The sequence below is a fragment of the Dermacentor andersoni genome, chromosome 2 (assembly GCF_023375885.2).
Source record: "Dermacentor andersoni chromosome 2, qqDerAnde1_hic_scaffold, whole genome shotgun sequence".
In the NCBI taxonomy this organism is placed as follows: domain Eukaryota; kingdom Metazoa; phylum Arthropoda; class Arachnida; order Ixodida; family Ixodidae; genus Dermacentor; species Dermacentor andersoni.
In genome coordinates, this window is record NC_092815.1 from 7,627,610 (window position 1) to 7,641,566 (window position 13,957).

Here is a 13,957-nt window from a genome sequence, read left to right on the forward strand (position 1 = left end):
CCTTCGCATGGAGGAATGACGTCGAACTTATTTTTTTCGTATAAAAGAGGTGCCCTTCTATTATTTTATTATCCTTCTAGTATCTTTTTCAGAGACATGATAGCCTACGACCACCAGCGAAACAGGTAGTAGAGGGCTGCTGTGCACGCCGTTGACAAGCCGGCTGACACACGGTCGTTGACACGTGATTGACAGATGGCCGTCCCCGTGGCCTTGAGCACAGCACTCCTTTATTCTCAATTCGACACTTCGACACTTCGACAATTCGACACTTTATTCTAAAACCCACCTTCGCTTATGGCCGCACCTACCCGCCTTACACCCTCTCCCCTTCAGAAGAACCCCACCTATATATACTGTGGCGAGGAAAGCATATGTCGCCTTGAAGAAGACAAGTCCACTTGTCAAAACGCTGGCTCCTGCTTTCACCTTGTTCTCGTTTTGCTCCGAGGTGCCCTTACTCGCACAAATTTTAAGGCGTTAGCTTTTCTCATTTCGCGGTTCAGTTTCGCGCTGTAGGCACCGTCTGCAGCCAGAGAGGTGAGCGAGAGAAGCGCCAGAAGGGGTCTCCATTGGTTGAAGCACACGCGACGCAGCCGCTTCCACTACTAGAGTTTGGCAACGCGATGCAATACCAACATGTATGTACCACCATGTAGCCCGCATCCCGGCGGCGGTGGCTCGCTCTGCGCGCTCGGTGTCAGTGTATGCTTAGAAAGGCGGCGATCCCTCGAGCATCAGAGAAAAGCTTCATTGTTTAAATGAGGCCGCTATGGAACATGCGCTTCACTTTGTGGCTGTGCCGCATCGCGGTTATGTAATCCACTCGGCTTCGCCATGCAGGTGTTTTTGGCGTTGACCATCTGCGCCATGCTCCGTACAGTCTCTCACGCTTCCTGGGCGGCCGCGATAGAGCGTGCTATAAATGACAGCGTCTTTTGTCTGCTGGCCAGACTGAAAGCGTCTTTTGTCTCCTGGCCAGACTGAATTGCGGAATAATGTGCAAGGGCTTAAGGGTCAACTATTCTCAATGGACCAGAAAATGACGGATCTGACCGTGCGTGTCAGCACAGGGCGAAGTCTGTGTCTTTTTGCCTGAAGTTTAAAACCTTGCAAATCAGCCCAAAACGTTACGTTTTTGATGAAAGTTGAGAATCTGTAAAATAAACATTTTAACAATCAACTCATCCTTGCCGGTCATCGCGCTATCCTCCGCCTACTCCTCGTGCCAGCGTTTCCCTAACGGTAATCTATACTAATAGTCGCAGCTTCCTGCCGAAGCGCGATATCATCGCGTTTCGGCAGAAACCTTATAACATCGTCAGGCAGCAATGCACTTATATTAACCGAAACGTGGTTGCACAATGATATCATTGACTCGGAGGTTCTGCTTGAACGGCCCAATTTTCCTCTTTCTCGCGCGGATCGCGAAGCTTGTCGCGGGGGAGGAGTTCTACTTGCAATCAACGAGCAGTTGTCTTGTTCTGCCATTAATGTCGCGTCCGACTTGGAAATGTTCTGGGTTACTTGCCGTGCTTCACCACTAACACTATTAATTGGTGTATGTTATAGGCCACCTTGCACTAGTCCCGACTTTCCCTGCAAGCTTCACAATGTTCTGCATAAACTAGTTTCAAAGTACCATAAAGCACACATCCTCCTATTGGGGGATTTCAATTACCTCAATATATTAAAAAAAATGAAGCGCCAACGGTAACGGCACTTTAAGAAGGAACAAAAGACAAGACAAGGCGGTTGTTCCTTCTTCGTGTGCCGTTACCGTTGGCGCGTCATTTTTTGAAAGCCATGCACCAACTAGCGCCCCACAACGTGTTTTACTGCAATAGCTCAATATCGACTGCCGTAATCGACATCAGCCCATAGTTAGTCAAGAAGAGCCGAAAGTCTTCATTGATGTTCCCTTAATTTTAACTTGACCCAACTTGTATCTGAACCGACACGCGTCGCAGAGGAAGGAGCTAGCACTCTGGACCTCATACTGACCACTCATCCTGATAGCCTTAAGTCCATTATATGCCTCCGAAAAATCAGTGACTATAAATTAATCCATGCCAATTTCAACTTCTCACCTGCATTAAAACAAACTTCCCAGAAAACTATTAGGTATTATGATAAGAGAAACTACGAAGCAATCAACACTGAAATAACTAACTTTTTTGTCAGACTTTGAAACGACCTCTCATTTCAGAAGTGTCAGTACAAACTGGACACTTCTCAAACATAAAATTATCGAACTAACGAGTAAATACATCCCAACATGCAGTTTTCGAAAGACTAATGATAAAAGCCGACGCGCTTGACCCGCTGATCAGATTTTCGACGATCACCGACTGTGTTTGCCGTTTTCGTTGAGCATTGAGTGTAGCCTGTTTATATGGGCACAGGTTCGCCCAATAAAGTTAGTTTCGCCATTCAGAGTTTTGTTGCTGTGCCCCCAACCGTCACTACCACGTGAGATCTGGTGGAGGTTCTTTGCGTTCGTGTACCGGACGCCCCCACACAGCCGTGACCCAAGCCCAAATGCGGAAGACAACACCAACGTCGCCAAGAACCAGCGAGGTAGCCGCAGGCTGCAATGACTACCCCAGATCATGAACCTGTGCCTGAGACGACCAGGAAGATCGTTGCCCAGTCAACCACAATGGCAGCCCCAGCGTCCTCCATCGTGCTGCAGCAGCCAAGGGAGCCTCCCACGTTCCGCGGTTCAACATTCGAGGACCTGGAAACCTGGCTTGAGACGTATGAGAGGGTCCCTGCATTTAACAGCTGGAACAGCGACGACAAACTTCGACGTCTTTTTCGCATTGGAAGACGCCGCCAGGACGTGGTTCGAGAACCGATAACCCGCCTTAATGACTTGGGACCTGTTTCGAAGCGGCTTCCTGCAGACATTCACAAGCGTCGTACGTCCCGAACGAGCCCAATCACTACCACAAATCAGAGTGCAGCTGCCTAATGAGACCACCCCGATCTTCAATCCCGGACGCGGCAGCCACATTTCGATGGGGGCGAACTGCAAAAACCCCCGCGTGCCATGCATTGGGTGCTTGTTAAAGAACCTCAGGGGGCACTACGGCGGGCCTCGTAATCTGACCATGGTTTTAGCACGTGCAACCCCGTAACGTAGTTTGTTCATCGTTGAATAGCATTCGCTCCATTATATGTATTTTCAATACTGTTCTCCGCCCCCCCCCCTTATGTAATGCCTTGTTAAGGGTCCTTAAGGGTTAATAAATGATGCTGCTGATGATGCTTAATGAGAGCACTGGCAAAAGTCCAGCTCACCTCGTTGTTCTGAAAAGTCCGGTCGCCCCGGCGGCAGCAAGAGGAGCACCACTGACCATAGAAATTACCACAAGTGTAGATTCGCAGCACGACCAGCAAATGAGAGGTGCCATGACGTCAATTGTCATTTGCGTGGCGTCTAGCCTTGTCTTATCTTGGGTTAAAGCGTTTGGAATTGGCAGGTGGGACCCATCAGTAACACTGGCTACTTTGGTTACTTAGTCATGCTACTAACTCTATCGCACGTGAACAAATGCGGTTGTACTGAGGTAGCAAACGGTGTGACAGTGGGCGGTAACTACTACAACCCTTGCTATTTTTTGTGTGCATATGCCCCGCGGCAAGCCCACCGAATTAAGAAAAAGGAGGAAACATTTGGACGACCTTTTATTTTGATACTATATACCGCGGCAAGGCCCAACCAAATTAAAGAAAAATGAAAGAAAACCTACTGCGACTCTTTTTTAAGAGTACATACCGTCGCTGCAGGGCCGATCCTTCCGTTTGTCTTTCTACTGTCTATCTTGTACCGTTCATGTGTGCACGCAAATGGCGGACGTTTACAGCCGCCTGCACTCCGACAGACGAGCGCACGCGTATGCTGCTCGTAACGGGTACGCGAGACGCACGCATGGCAGTGGCTGCACCGAGTCGTCGCAGGCTTTCAGTCTGATTGACATGGCGCCTTGCGTGGATATTTCCGAGCCGAAAAACGGGGGACCCCGGTGCTTCGAAACGCGAGGCACGCGCCGACCGCCACTGCGCATGCTCACTGCAGTTAGAGCCCTCAGTCCCCCGGGCCATCCAACCACTCTTCGCTCTGTTGATGTGCCTCACCTTTTTCTTGTTGAATCAGTTATTGGAATAACCTCGAACCGGAACTTCGGATTACGTGTTTTTTTGCGTACCTGGCTCACTATTATTTGCGTGAAAATTTTCATTGTGACATGACACGTGAAGATAGGTTGTCAGTGAAACTCATTGACGAGTTTATACTGTTGTGATTCGGTGATGGACATCTTCACTTTTACAAGCGCTGTCCAAAACTTTCTTCTTCCTGATACGTATTCGACGTTTTCAATCGTGTCCTATGGTTGCAGCGTGAGTCGCCGCAGTTAATCCCCACAACTCGAAAATGCAATCGACCAAGCTGGCATAATTTAGCGATGTTACGCAGAGCCCTGTAAGTGAAGTTGAATGAAGCCCACTGATTGGTTCATCATCGTGCTGTTTTGTTTCGTTCATATTGTTGTATTTGAAAGACTGATCTTGTTTTCGGATGGCATCACGGCATTCCAGTTGTTGCTCTGCTTCTTGATCTGCTGGTTCTTTGTTCTGTTGCTTGCGTTTCTGAAAGGCGCCCAATATCTTGAACCCGTCGTACGGAGTAAATGCCAGCTGTGTCTTTTGAAACTGCAACAACTGTGGTGAAGTTTAGACCTTCGAAGACTTTATACTGCGGAGCAGTGCTTTCGTGGCGCTGTGGGAGGAACACTTCAGCTGGTATCGCGCATGCGCGGCTTCCCGGTCGACTGCACCGGGGCGTTCTTATGGCCTTGCCAAAGAGAGCCGATTTTATTATCTCTTTCACACAGACGATATCTGACGACCTCCAGCGTAGCAGATAATAGACCGTGTGCTGTGCACACGGTCGTTGACACGCCGGCTGCCACACGGCCATGTCACCGGTCTTGTGCACAGCAATCCTTTACTCTCAATTCTACACCCTCGACGCTAACACACCTTCAGTCGTTGCCACACCCACCCACCTTAACCCCTTTCTCCTTTACAAGAACCCTACCTACATATACTGTGCTGAGGGAAGCTTATGTCGCCTTGAAAAAGACAAGTCCACTCGACGAAGCGTTGGCTTCCGCTTTTACCTTGTTCTCGTTTTGCTCATCATCTTAATTAATGCTACTTTACACCTTATGAAAATCGAAAAATGGACATAAAGCATACAAAATAAAGTGTAACCCTTGAAAAAAAAAAACCGCCACACACACACAATCAAAACATCTATAATGCAGCCTACACGCAATGCACAAAAAGGGAATACGCCTGCGTGTAACCCGCGTGCACGAAGTAAAACGCCACTGTAACTTTTTTCCTGTCATCACTGATACTGATTTTCGCAAGTGTGAAGCTTCTCGGTTGGTCGCATGCTGCGTGTGAGTTCCTTCCCATGCGCCAGCTGCAGCCTCAGCTCCTTCAGCCCAGGGGCCACAAGAGAGGCGTCATAAGTCGAGACAACCTGAATTGAAGTCCAAGCAGGTCGATCGGCAGTTAATAAGTATCCTGTGCCGATGCTGCTCTTCTTTGTTTTGTGAAGTGACAAAACCAGAACTCACGAACAACAGTGGTTGACATGATACCTGCGAGCAATTGTTCCGGAGCGATCGCTTTCGGGGATACGACCACTTTTGCGAGATTTCGCATCTGGCGCCAGTCGGAGAGTGTTTGTTGCGCTCTGAGCAGATATTCACCTTGGCACAGCGCCCCTCCTGTGCCGAGTCGCTCGAAATCTCACGAAATTGATCGTATCCTCCAATGCGATCGCCCGAGGATGCCGCTTCAGGTCTTCTGCAAACGTAACTACACATTCCCAGGCAGGCAACGCACACTTAGAGCGATTACGCCATGTGCACCGGCCTCTGCCATGACGATAGAGTGTTTGCGTTTATCCCCGCTAATTACGCGTCTCAGCATTCAATTTTGCAACCTTCAGGCAGCTTCGGGCTGCCTTGTGATCCCAGCCTACGTGACCACAACGTGATTTCCTGTCAGGACCACGACTAGCTAGGCTATAGCTGCCATGTGGATGTCAGCAGGCTGCCAGAACTGCGAAGATGGAAGATGAGACGTGACCATCGTTCACGTGTCAACAGACTGCGCTAGATAGTTACACTGCGGTCACCAGTAATTTGCCTCCTTCTCTTGGGTTTGTTCATTCATTTATTTAAGTAAACAACTGTTTACTACTGCTACTACCATCTCGTAAAGTGGAAACCACGTACCATGCTAACATCACAGTAGCTGCTACTACCACCTCACGAATGCGAATGAAGTTGTGCTTTTCTACTGTTACTACACTATTGCTGTTACTGCTATTATTTCTACTACAGGAGTGGTCGATGCAATTTTCGCTTTTAATCTGATGGTCGCATATCCTTGCAACATGTGTCAGCTGTCGTATATGAATCCTACATAGTGACGTTTACGGTTGTATTCACCTTGGCCTCCGTACTCCCAGGAGTGCGGTGTCTCCACTGGGAAAGTGAAGAGAGTCAGGGAAAGAGATATAATACATTGTAACGGCTCACTTGAGACAAGAGCGGAGAGCGGTATTTAATCTAGGCAATTAGAACAAGCGTTCAGTTTAGGCTTCTTCTCTAGCACCCTCGCTTGCACACACGAGGTCGTCGTCCTCGTCAGCGTGGTTGGGCACAGATGGTGTCGCGGCATTTGCCCCCCTTCAGAAGGAGCATCGTCCCGATGCTCGGCGGGTGGGTAGCACCCGGTCTCCAGCCGACCAGCAAGTGTCCATGTCATTCAGCAAAATAGGGTTTCATGCGCACCACGTGCACAGTCTCAGGCAGGTCCTGAAAGCGCCTCGAGCAGGATTGGCTGTCAGGAATGACTTCATAGTTGACGTCGCTAAGGCGTCGTAGAACCTTGTAGGGTCCGAAGTGTCGGCGCAGAAGTTTCTCCGCGAGCCCTCGGCGGCGTACTGCAGCCCAAACCCAGACTCTTTGGCCAGTTTGGTAGACGACGCATCGATGGCGTTGATTGTAACGTCGCGCATCATGGTCTTGCTGGCTAGTTATGCGAACGCGCGCGAGCTGTCTTGCTTCTTCGGCGCGCTCTGTAAAATCTGCGGCGTCAGTCTCGGAATCGCTGGAATCATGAGGAAGCATAGCATCCAGCATTGTAGTCACTTCTCGACCGTGGAGGAGAGTAAGAAGAAGAAGTTTGGTTCGACACAGTCGCACTGCTCTATCGCTCCCTAGTGTTTTGAATTTTTTCGACGTTTTGTCAAACAAATTTGTCGAAGACGTCGGACGACTCGCCAAGGTACCTTCCCTACCGGAGGCCGGGGGGGCCTTCGCCTCCCGTCGCTTCGATAGGAGCCTGCAGAAGAGCCCGATCTGGTAGCGGCGAGAGCTCCGTCATGACTACGCCTGACCTGACACCGGGCCAGAGGCCACCGACTGACCCTGAGAGCAACCGTGACTGTAAGCGATACAAGGCTACAGAAACAGACGACGAGTCTACGCTTATTGACGATTGTGACATAGCTGACATCACAGATCTGGACGATGAAGGCTTCAGGCTTGTGCGTCACCGCAAGAAGAGGACCGTCGGAATCCCAGTGATTGTTACGCCTGCCACAGAAGGAGCCGACCTGAAAAAAGTAAATCCCATTGTTCTGTCTACTGAAATTGAAAAAATTCTTGGCGCATCGCCAGTTAGGAGCCGATTTACTGCTCAAGGAGCCCTGCTTCTAGATGTACAAACAGAAGAGCATGTGAATTCCCTTCTCAGCTGCAAGTCAATCTCAGGGACTGGAATCTCAGCACGAGTGCCCAATTCGTACCTTCAAAACACGTGCATTATTAGAGGAGTACCGAAGTGGTACACTGACGAGGAACTGTTGCTATACCTAAAACCACAAGGTGTTTACCATGCAAGGAGAGTCACGCGACGCGTTCAGATTTCCGAATCCGATTGGGAGTCCAGGCGAACCAGCTCCGTGGTTCTTACGTTCGCTCCAAATAAAGACCGCCCAGAGAAGATCAACTTGGGCTTCACAAGACACGAGACCATCGACTAAGTTGAGACACCACCTCGGTGCTTCAAGTGTCAGCGCTATGGACATGTGGCCAAGTACTGCCGTGGTGAGCAGCGGTGCAAGGGATGTGGAGGACCGCACGATTTCAAAACATGCGCGTGCAGCGAGAACTTTCTATGTGCAAACTGTAGTGGTGATCATCCAGCTAGTTATAGCAAGTGTCCTACGCTGGCAGCGGCAATAAAGCGCAAGAAAACGTTTATCTTGGGGCCAACAAGAAACGATGAGAGAAATACGACAAAGAAAAAGACAGAAAGTCACAGAGAGTCAGACGAAATCTAATGGAGCTCAAAGAGTGAAATTGATTTTCCAAGCCTGAAGCCTTCTCCAGGAATCCAGGACACAGTGGTGCCATCGCGCAGCGGACCGGCTAAAGCAGTCAAATCAATGAACAGAGGCCCCGTAGACGAGAAGACTGCTGAACAACCGGAACAGCGAAGCTATGTGTCTGTTCTGCAGCGACCCCAATCGCGTTGCGAAGAAAACACACCGCAGGAGGACTGTCAGCAGGTGCTACGTGCTCTCTTCAAGGCCTTGCGATCACACATAGAGAAGATGCCGGCGAGCTCGATGAAGGAAATGCTCGAAGTAGTCCTGGCGCTCGAGTCAGTGATTCTAAGCTCCGCCTCTTTTTAAAGCACCTAGCAATATGGATGCGGTCAGGACACAATGTTGACCATCTCGTCCACAGGTGCCACTTATTATGCAATGGAACTGTGCGGGTCTTGCGTGCCATTTACCTGAACTGTCGCTTTTCTTACGCAAGATGCCTGTGCCAATATTGGCCCTGTCCGAGGCTGGTCTTACAAGTTCCAGATCAATTGCTGGTTATGTCGCACATGGAAACAAAAGTATTCCGACATTTCCGAACGGAAGCGCCATGCTATATGTGAGACGTGAAATACCACATTACGTTCTACCAGTACAAGACCTTTGCAGGAGTGCTTTGGAAGTCACTGCTGTACAAGTGCGGCTGGGAAACCGAAGCCTCAGCGTGGCCTCCGTGTATGTGAGCTCTCGCCTGAAGGTATCGATGGGAGAAATTATAAGAGACCTCTGCAGCCGCGGCCCAGCTCCGAGGATTATATGTGGGGACTTCAACGCGCACCATACTCTCTGGGGCGACAAGGCGACTGATGCACGTGGAAATCAAATTGTTAGTGCTTTAAACACCGAGGGTCTCTGTGTGGCAAATGACAAGCAGCCAACGTTTTTTCGACCACCGGCCTCTTACAGTGTCATTGACTTGACGTTACACCCAACGGACATCCTCACATCTTCAACGACTAGTAAAGATAGAATGGGCAGTGATCATTTTCCTGCCTTCGTTAACATTGCTGGATATAGAACCAACGGCTGAAGATCCTGTCCTGTGACGCATTGGGATACGTACAGGGACGGCCTAATCGAATCATCTGCAGACCTGTTCGCGGACATGCTACGTAGCAAGAGATTGGCTACCGCTGAGCTGAAGCTACCCGATCACTTCCCCGCTCCGGATCTAAAGCTCAAAAATCTATGCGCTGCCCGTAGAAGAGCGGAACGGAGGCTGATGAGGACGAAGGGCGACCCACCAATGAACACTATATATAACAGGATTAACGCAGTTATTCGACGTTATACAAGGAAACTAAGAAGAGATCAATGGGCATCATTTTGTGCAAGCCTATCGGTCTTCACGCCAGTTCCAAGGATATGGTGGGTCGTTAATAACCTTGCTGGAAACTTTCGACCAAACAAGCCATTTGAAGCCCTAGCATTGAAGTTAGGAAAGACACTCGCTTGTCTTGCGAATGCCTTCGCTGAAATATACTCTTCCGGCAGGTCAGCCGGCACAACCAACCCGCCTCCGCCGCTATCGTCGTCTCTAATGGATGCTCCTTTCACACTCAGAGAGCTGGAACTAGCTATTAGCAGCCTCCGACGTCGCTGTGCGGTGGGACCTGACCTTATCAGTAATCAGATGCTGACTAACCTACCGGTTGAGAGACGGCGTGATTTGCTGGCATTTTTTAACCAAGTCTGGGCCAGTGGGGCTATACCACATTTATGGAAGGTAGCATGGGTGGTACCGGTTCTGAAGCCTGGAAAGAATCCTGCAGCTCTGGACTCATACAGACCGGTATCACTGACCTCGTGTGCAGCGAAGCTAATGGAGAAGATGGCGTGCACAAGACTCCCTTGGTATGTCGAGCAGGGTCAAAAACTACTTCGTGCATGACTGGGTTTCGGCAGCGTCTAAGCGCTCAAGACAATGTGCTGGACCTGCTAAGCCACATAGAACATTACAGTGCGGATGGCCTGTCGACACTTGCTGTTTTCATGGATGTTTCTAAGGCTTACGACTACGTGTCTCAAGGAGCCATCATCAGCCAGTTACAAGTTATAGGCGTCACGGGTCATCTCTTGCACTTCATACATACGTTCCTCAATGATCGTCGCATCAGAGTTCGTCTTGGCGACACCTTGAGCGGTGAAATACGTATATTTCGCGGTGTGCCACAAGGGAGCGTTTTATCTCCCTTATTATTTAACATTGCCATGAGTAGCCTCCCAAGAGTACTAAACCATCGAACACCAGTGAAGATATCTATATATGCCGATGATATCTGCATATGGGTCTCCGGCTACCAGCATCGCCGCCTCGCACGAATAGCCCAAGGAGCAGTAAAAGCCATTCAGGGCCACTTGGCAACGATTGGATTATCACTATCAGCAGAGAAATCATCATTCGTACTATTTCCTGGAGTGAAAAGAAAATCTACACGCTTGACGCTGAATTTGGACGGATACCAGATTCGACAAGTCACCAACGTCCGACTTCTGGGCGTTACCTTAGACCACAGGCTACTCTGGCGCCGCGGTGTTGACCACGTTGTGACGTCATCGTCACCCAGGCTACATGTGCTCAAGCGAGTCGCTGGCATACGCTGGGGCAACCACCCGACGTCGATGCTACGGCTACATGCAGCGTTGGTTACGAGTCGAATCCTGTGTCAGCTACCTCTGATGTCACCCTCAGACAGCCAATACGAGCGCTTAGAAGCCATCCACAGAAAAGGTATCCGGCTTTGTCTTGGAGTCCCTCAGCCAGCGTCAAACAAGAAAGTGCTCTACGAAGCTGAGTCACGCCCTCTACGACTTCAGGATTCCCAGGCTCTGATGATCCAGCTACTACGATTGAGTGAGTCTACGCCCGCAAGAGCCCTCTTACGACGTATAGGTAACAGGCCGCGCTAACATTTTTATGCAGCATTGAACACGCTTCGCATATTAGGATTGCGCTGCTCGAGACAGAGAGAAAGGATAGAACCGCCCTGGACATTCGAGGACATCACATGCAACTTAAGTGTACCACGATTGCAATCAAAGAGCTGCATTCCATCTACAGAAGCCAAGTCATTAGTCCTGGAACACCTGAGCACGACTTACCCGAATCACCTACAAGTATACAAAGATGGCTCTGTCAAGGCAGACGAAGACCGCTGTGCAGCTGCATTCTACATTCCCTCTCTAAGATATACGTGGTCTGGCCGTCTGGACTGTATAGCCTCGTCGACAGTTGTGGAAGGCGTAGCAATAGCTTCTGCTCTGCGCAAACTAAAGACTTTGCCTCCGCAGAATGTGGTTGTCCTTACGGACTCAAAGGCCGCATTACAACAAGTATACCATGGTTTGCCATCCCTCAAGTTCCCACGCAAATCACTAGCCATCGTGAAAGAACTCAACAACAAAGGCTTCACAGTAAAGTTTCAGTGGATTCCCTCCCACATTGGTATCTCAGGAAACGAAAAAGCTGATGCGCTTGCATACGCAGCGCTCTATCACCCTCCCAAAATCAAGGCTCCAAAGAGTAATCAAGTGCAAAAATCTGACATTCGAAATCACTTTGCGTCGCTTTGGGTTCCACCGCATATGCCCTGCGTAACCAAGAGATTGCACCGAGAGGAAGCCACACTTCTTTATCGAATAAGGACAGGATCTGCTAATACACCGGCCTGGTTATTTAAAACGGGGCGAATCAATTCTCCGAACTGTACGGCATGCAACAAGACAGGAGACATTGAGCACTTTTTGTGGTCCTGCCAGCAATTCGAAGATGAAAGAGACACTCTCCTGAAGAATCTGCAAAACAAGGACCTTCCGCATGCGCGCTTGCAACACCTTATATTTCCCGAGGGATCAGTTATAGCGCGCAAAGAAACTTCGCGTCTCCTCATCGATTTCTTAAGAGAGACTGGTTTGATGGACATATGGTGAAACCCTTCAGCGGTATTGTGCGAGACGCTCAGGCGGAGCAATTGCCGGCCTTGTTCGCCAGGCTAACCCCGCCTGTTGCTACAATTCACCACCACCACCACCACCACCACCGTGAAGGAGACTGAATGGCGTCGTTCTTGTTGTTTCTTGCCGAGCCGTATTATAAGCAAACGTTACGTAGGGTAATATTTGGTCCCAGTTCTTGTGTTCCACATCGACATACATGCACAGCATGTCTGCGAGAGTCTTGTTGAGGCGCTCCGTAAGTCCATTGCTTTGCGGGTGAGAAGCTGTCGTCCTTCTGTGTGCCGTGCCACTGAGCGTGAGTACAGTTCGCAAAAGTTCAGCCGTGAACGCGGTTCTCCTGTCGGTTACGATGACCGCTGGAGCACCGTGCCTCAGGACGACGTTTTCGATGAAGAACTGCGCGGCTGCGGCTGCTTTGCTGCTAGGAAGTGCCTTGGTTTCTGCACAACGCGTAAGGTAATCTGTCGCAACTATGATCCACTTATTTCCGGCAGCAGATATTGGGAATGGGCCCAAAAGGTCCATCCCAATTAGTGCAAACGGCGTTTCCGGCACTTGAACGGGATGTAATAGTCCGGCAGGTTTAGTAGGTGGCACTTTTCGTCGCTGACAGTCAAGGCACGTTCGAACGTAGTGCTTCACCTGTGTTGCGAGCCTTGGCCAGTAGTATTTCTCTTTAATCCGTGCTAATGTTCTTATGTAGCCTAGGTGGCCCGAGGTAGCTTCATCGTGACAGGCCTGCAAGATTACACTGCGGAGAGTTTTAGGGATGACCAGTAATATCTCTTCCCTGTTGAAGAGAAGTTCCTCCTAAAAAGAACACTGTTGCGTATGCAGAATGATGACAAGTTCCTTGAGAACAATCTGGGCTTGTTTGTGGTGCGGCCTTCTAAGAAATCAATTAGTGAAGCGAGCTCCTGGTCCTCTTGCTATTGTTGAGAGATGGTAGCCGCACCATTAACTCCTAAAAAGCCAGCGGATTCTTCATCATCTCGGCCTGACGACTCGATCGGTGATCTGGAAAGGCAGTCAGCGTCTAAGTGCGGCCTTCCCGATTTATAGACCACTGTCATGTCGTACTCTTGAAGCCGTAGGCTCCAGCGTGCCAAACGTGCAGATGAATCTTTCATGTTGGTCAACTAACAGAGAGAATGGTGGTCACTTATGACTTGAAATGGGCGGCCATATATGTATGGGCAGAACTTGGTAAAGGCCCATACTACAGCCAAGCATTCCTTCTCTGTGGGGGAGTAGTTCGACTCGGGACGTGACAGTGTTCTACTCGCGTAAGCGATGACTCGCTCAGCGCCGTATTGCCGCTGAACAAGGACGGCACCTAGACCCACATTGCTGGCGTCGGTGTGGATCATTGTCGGCGTATCCACGTCAAAGTGGGCAAGAACAGGCGGAGTTTGTAGACGGTGCCGCAACTCGTTAAATGCCGCCTCCTGCTCCTTGTCCCACACAAACGTGACATCTTCTCTGGTTAAGCAGGTGAGCGGTGAGGCGATG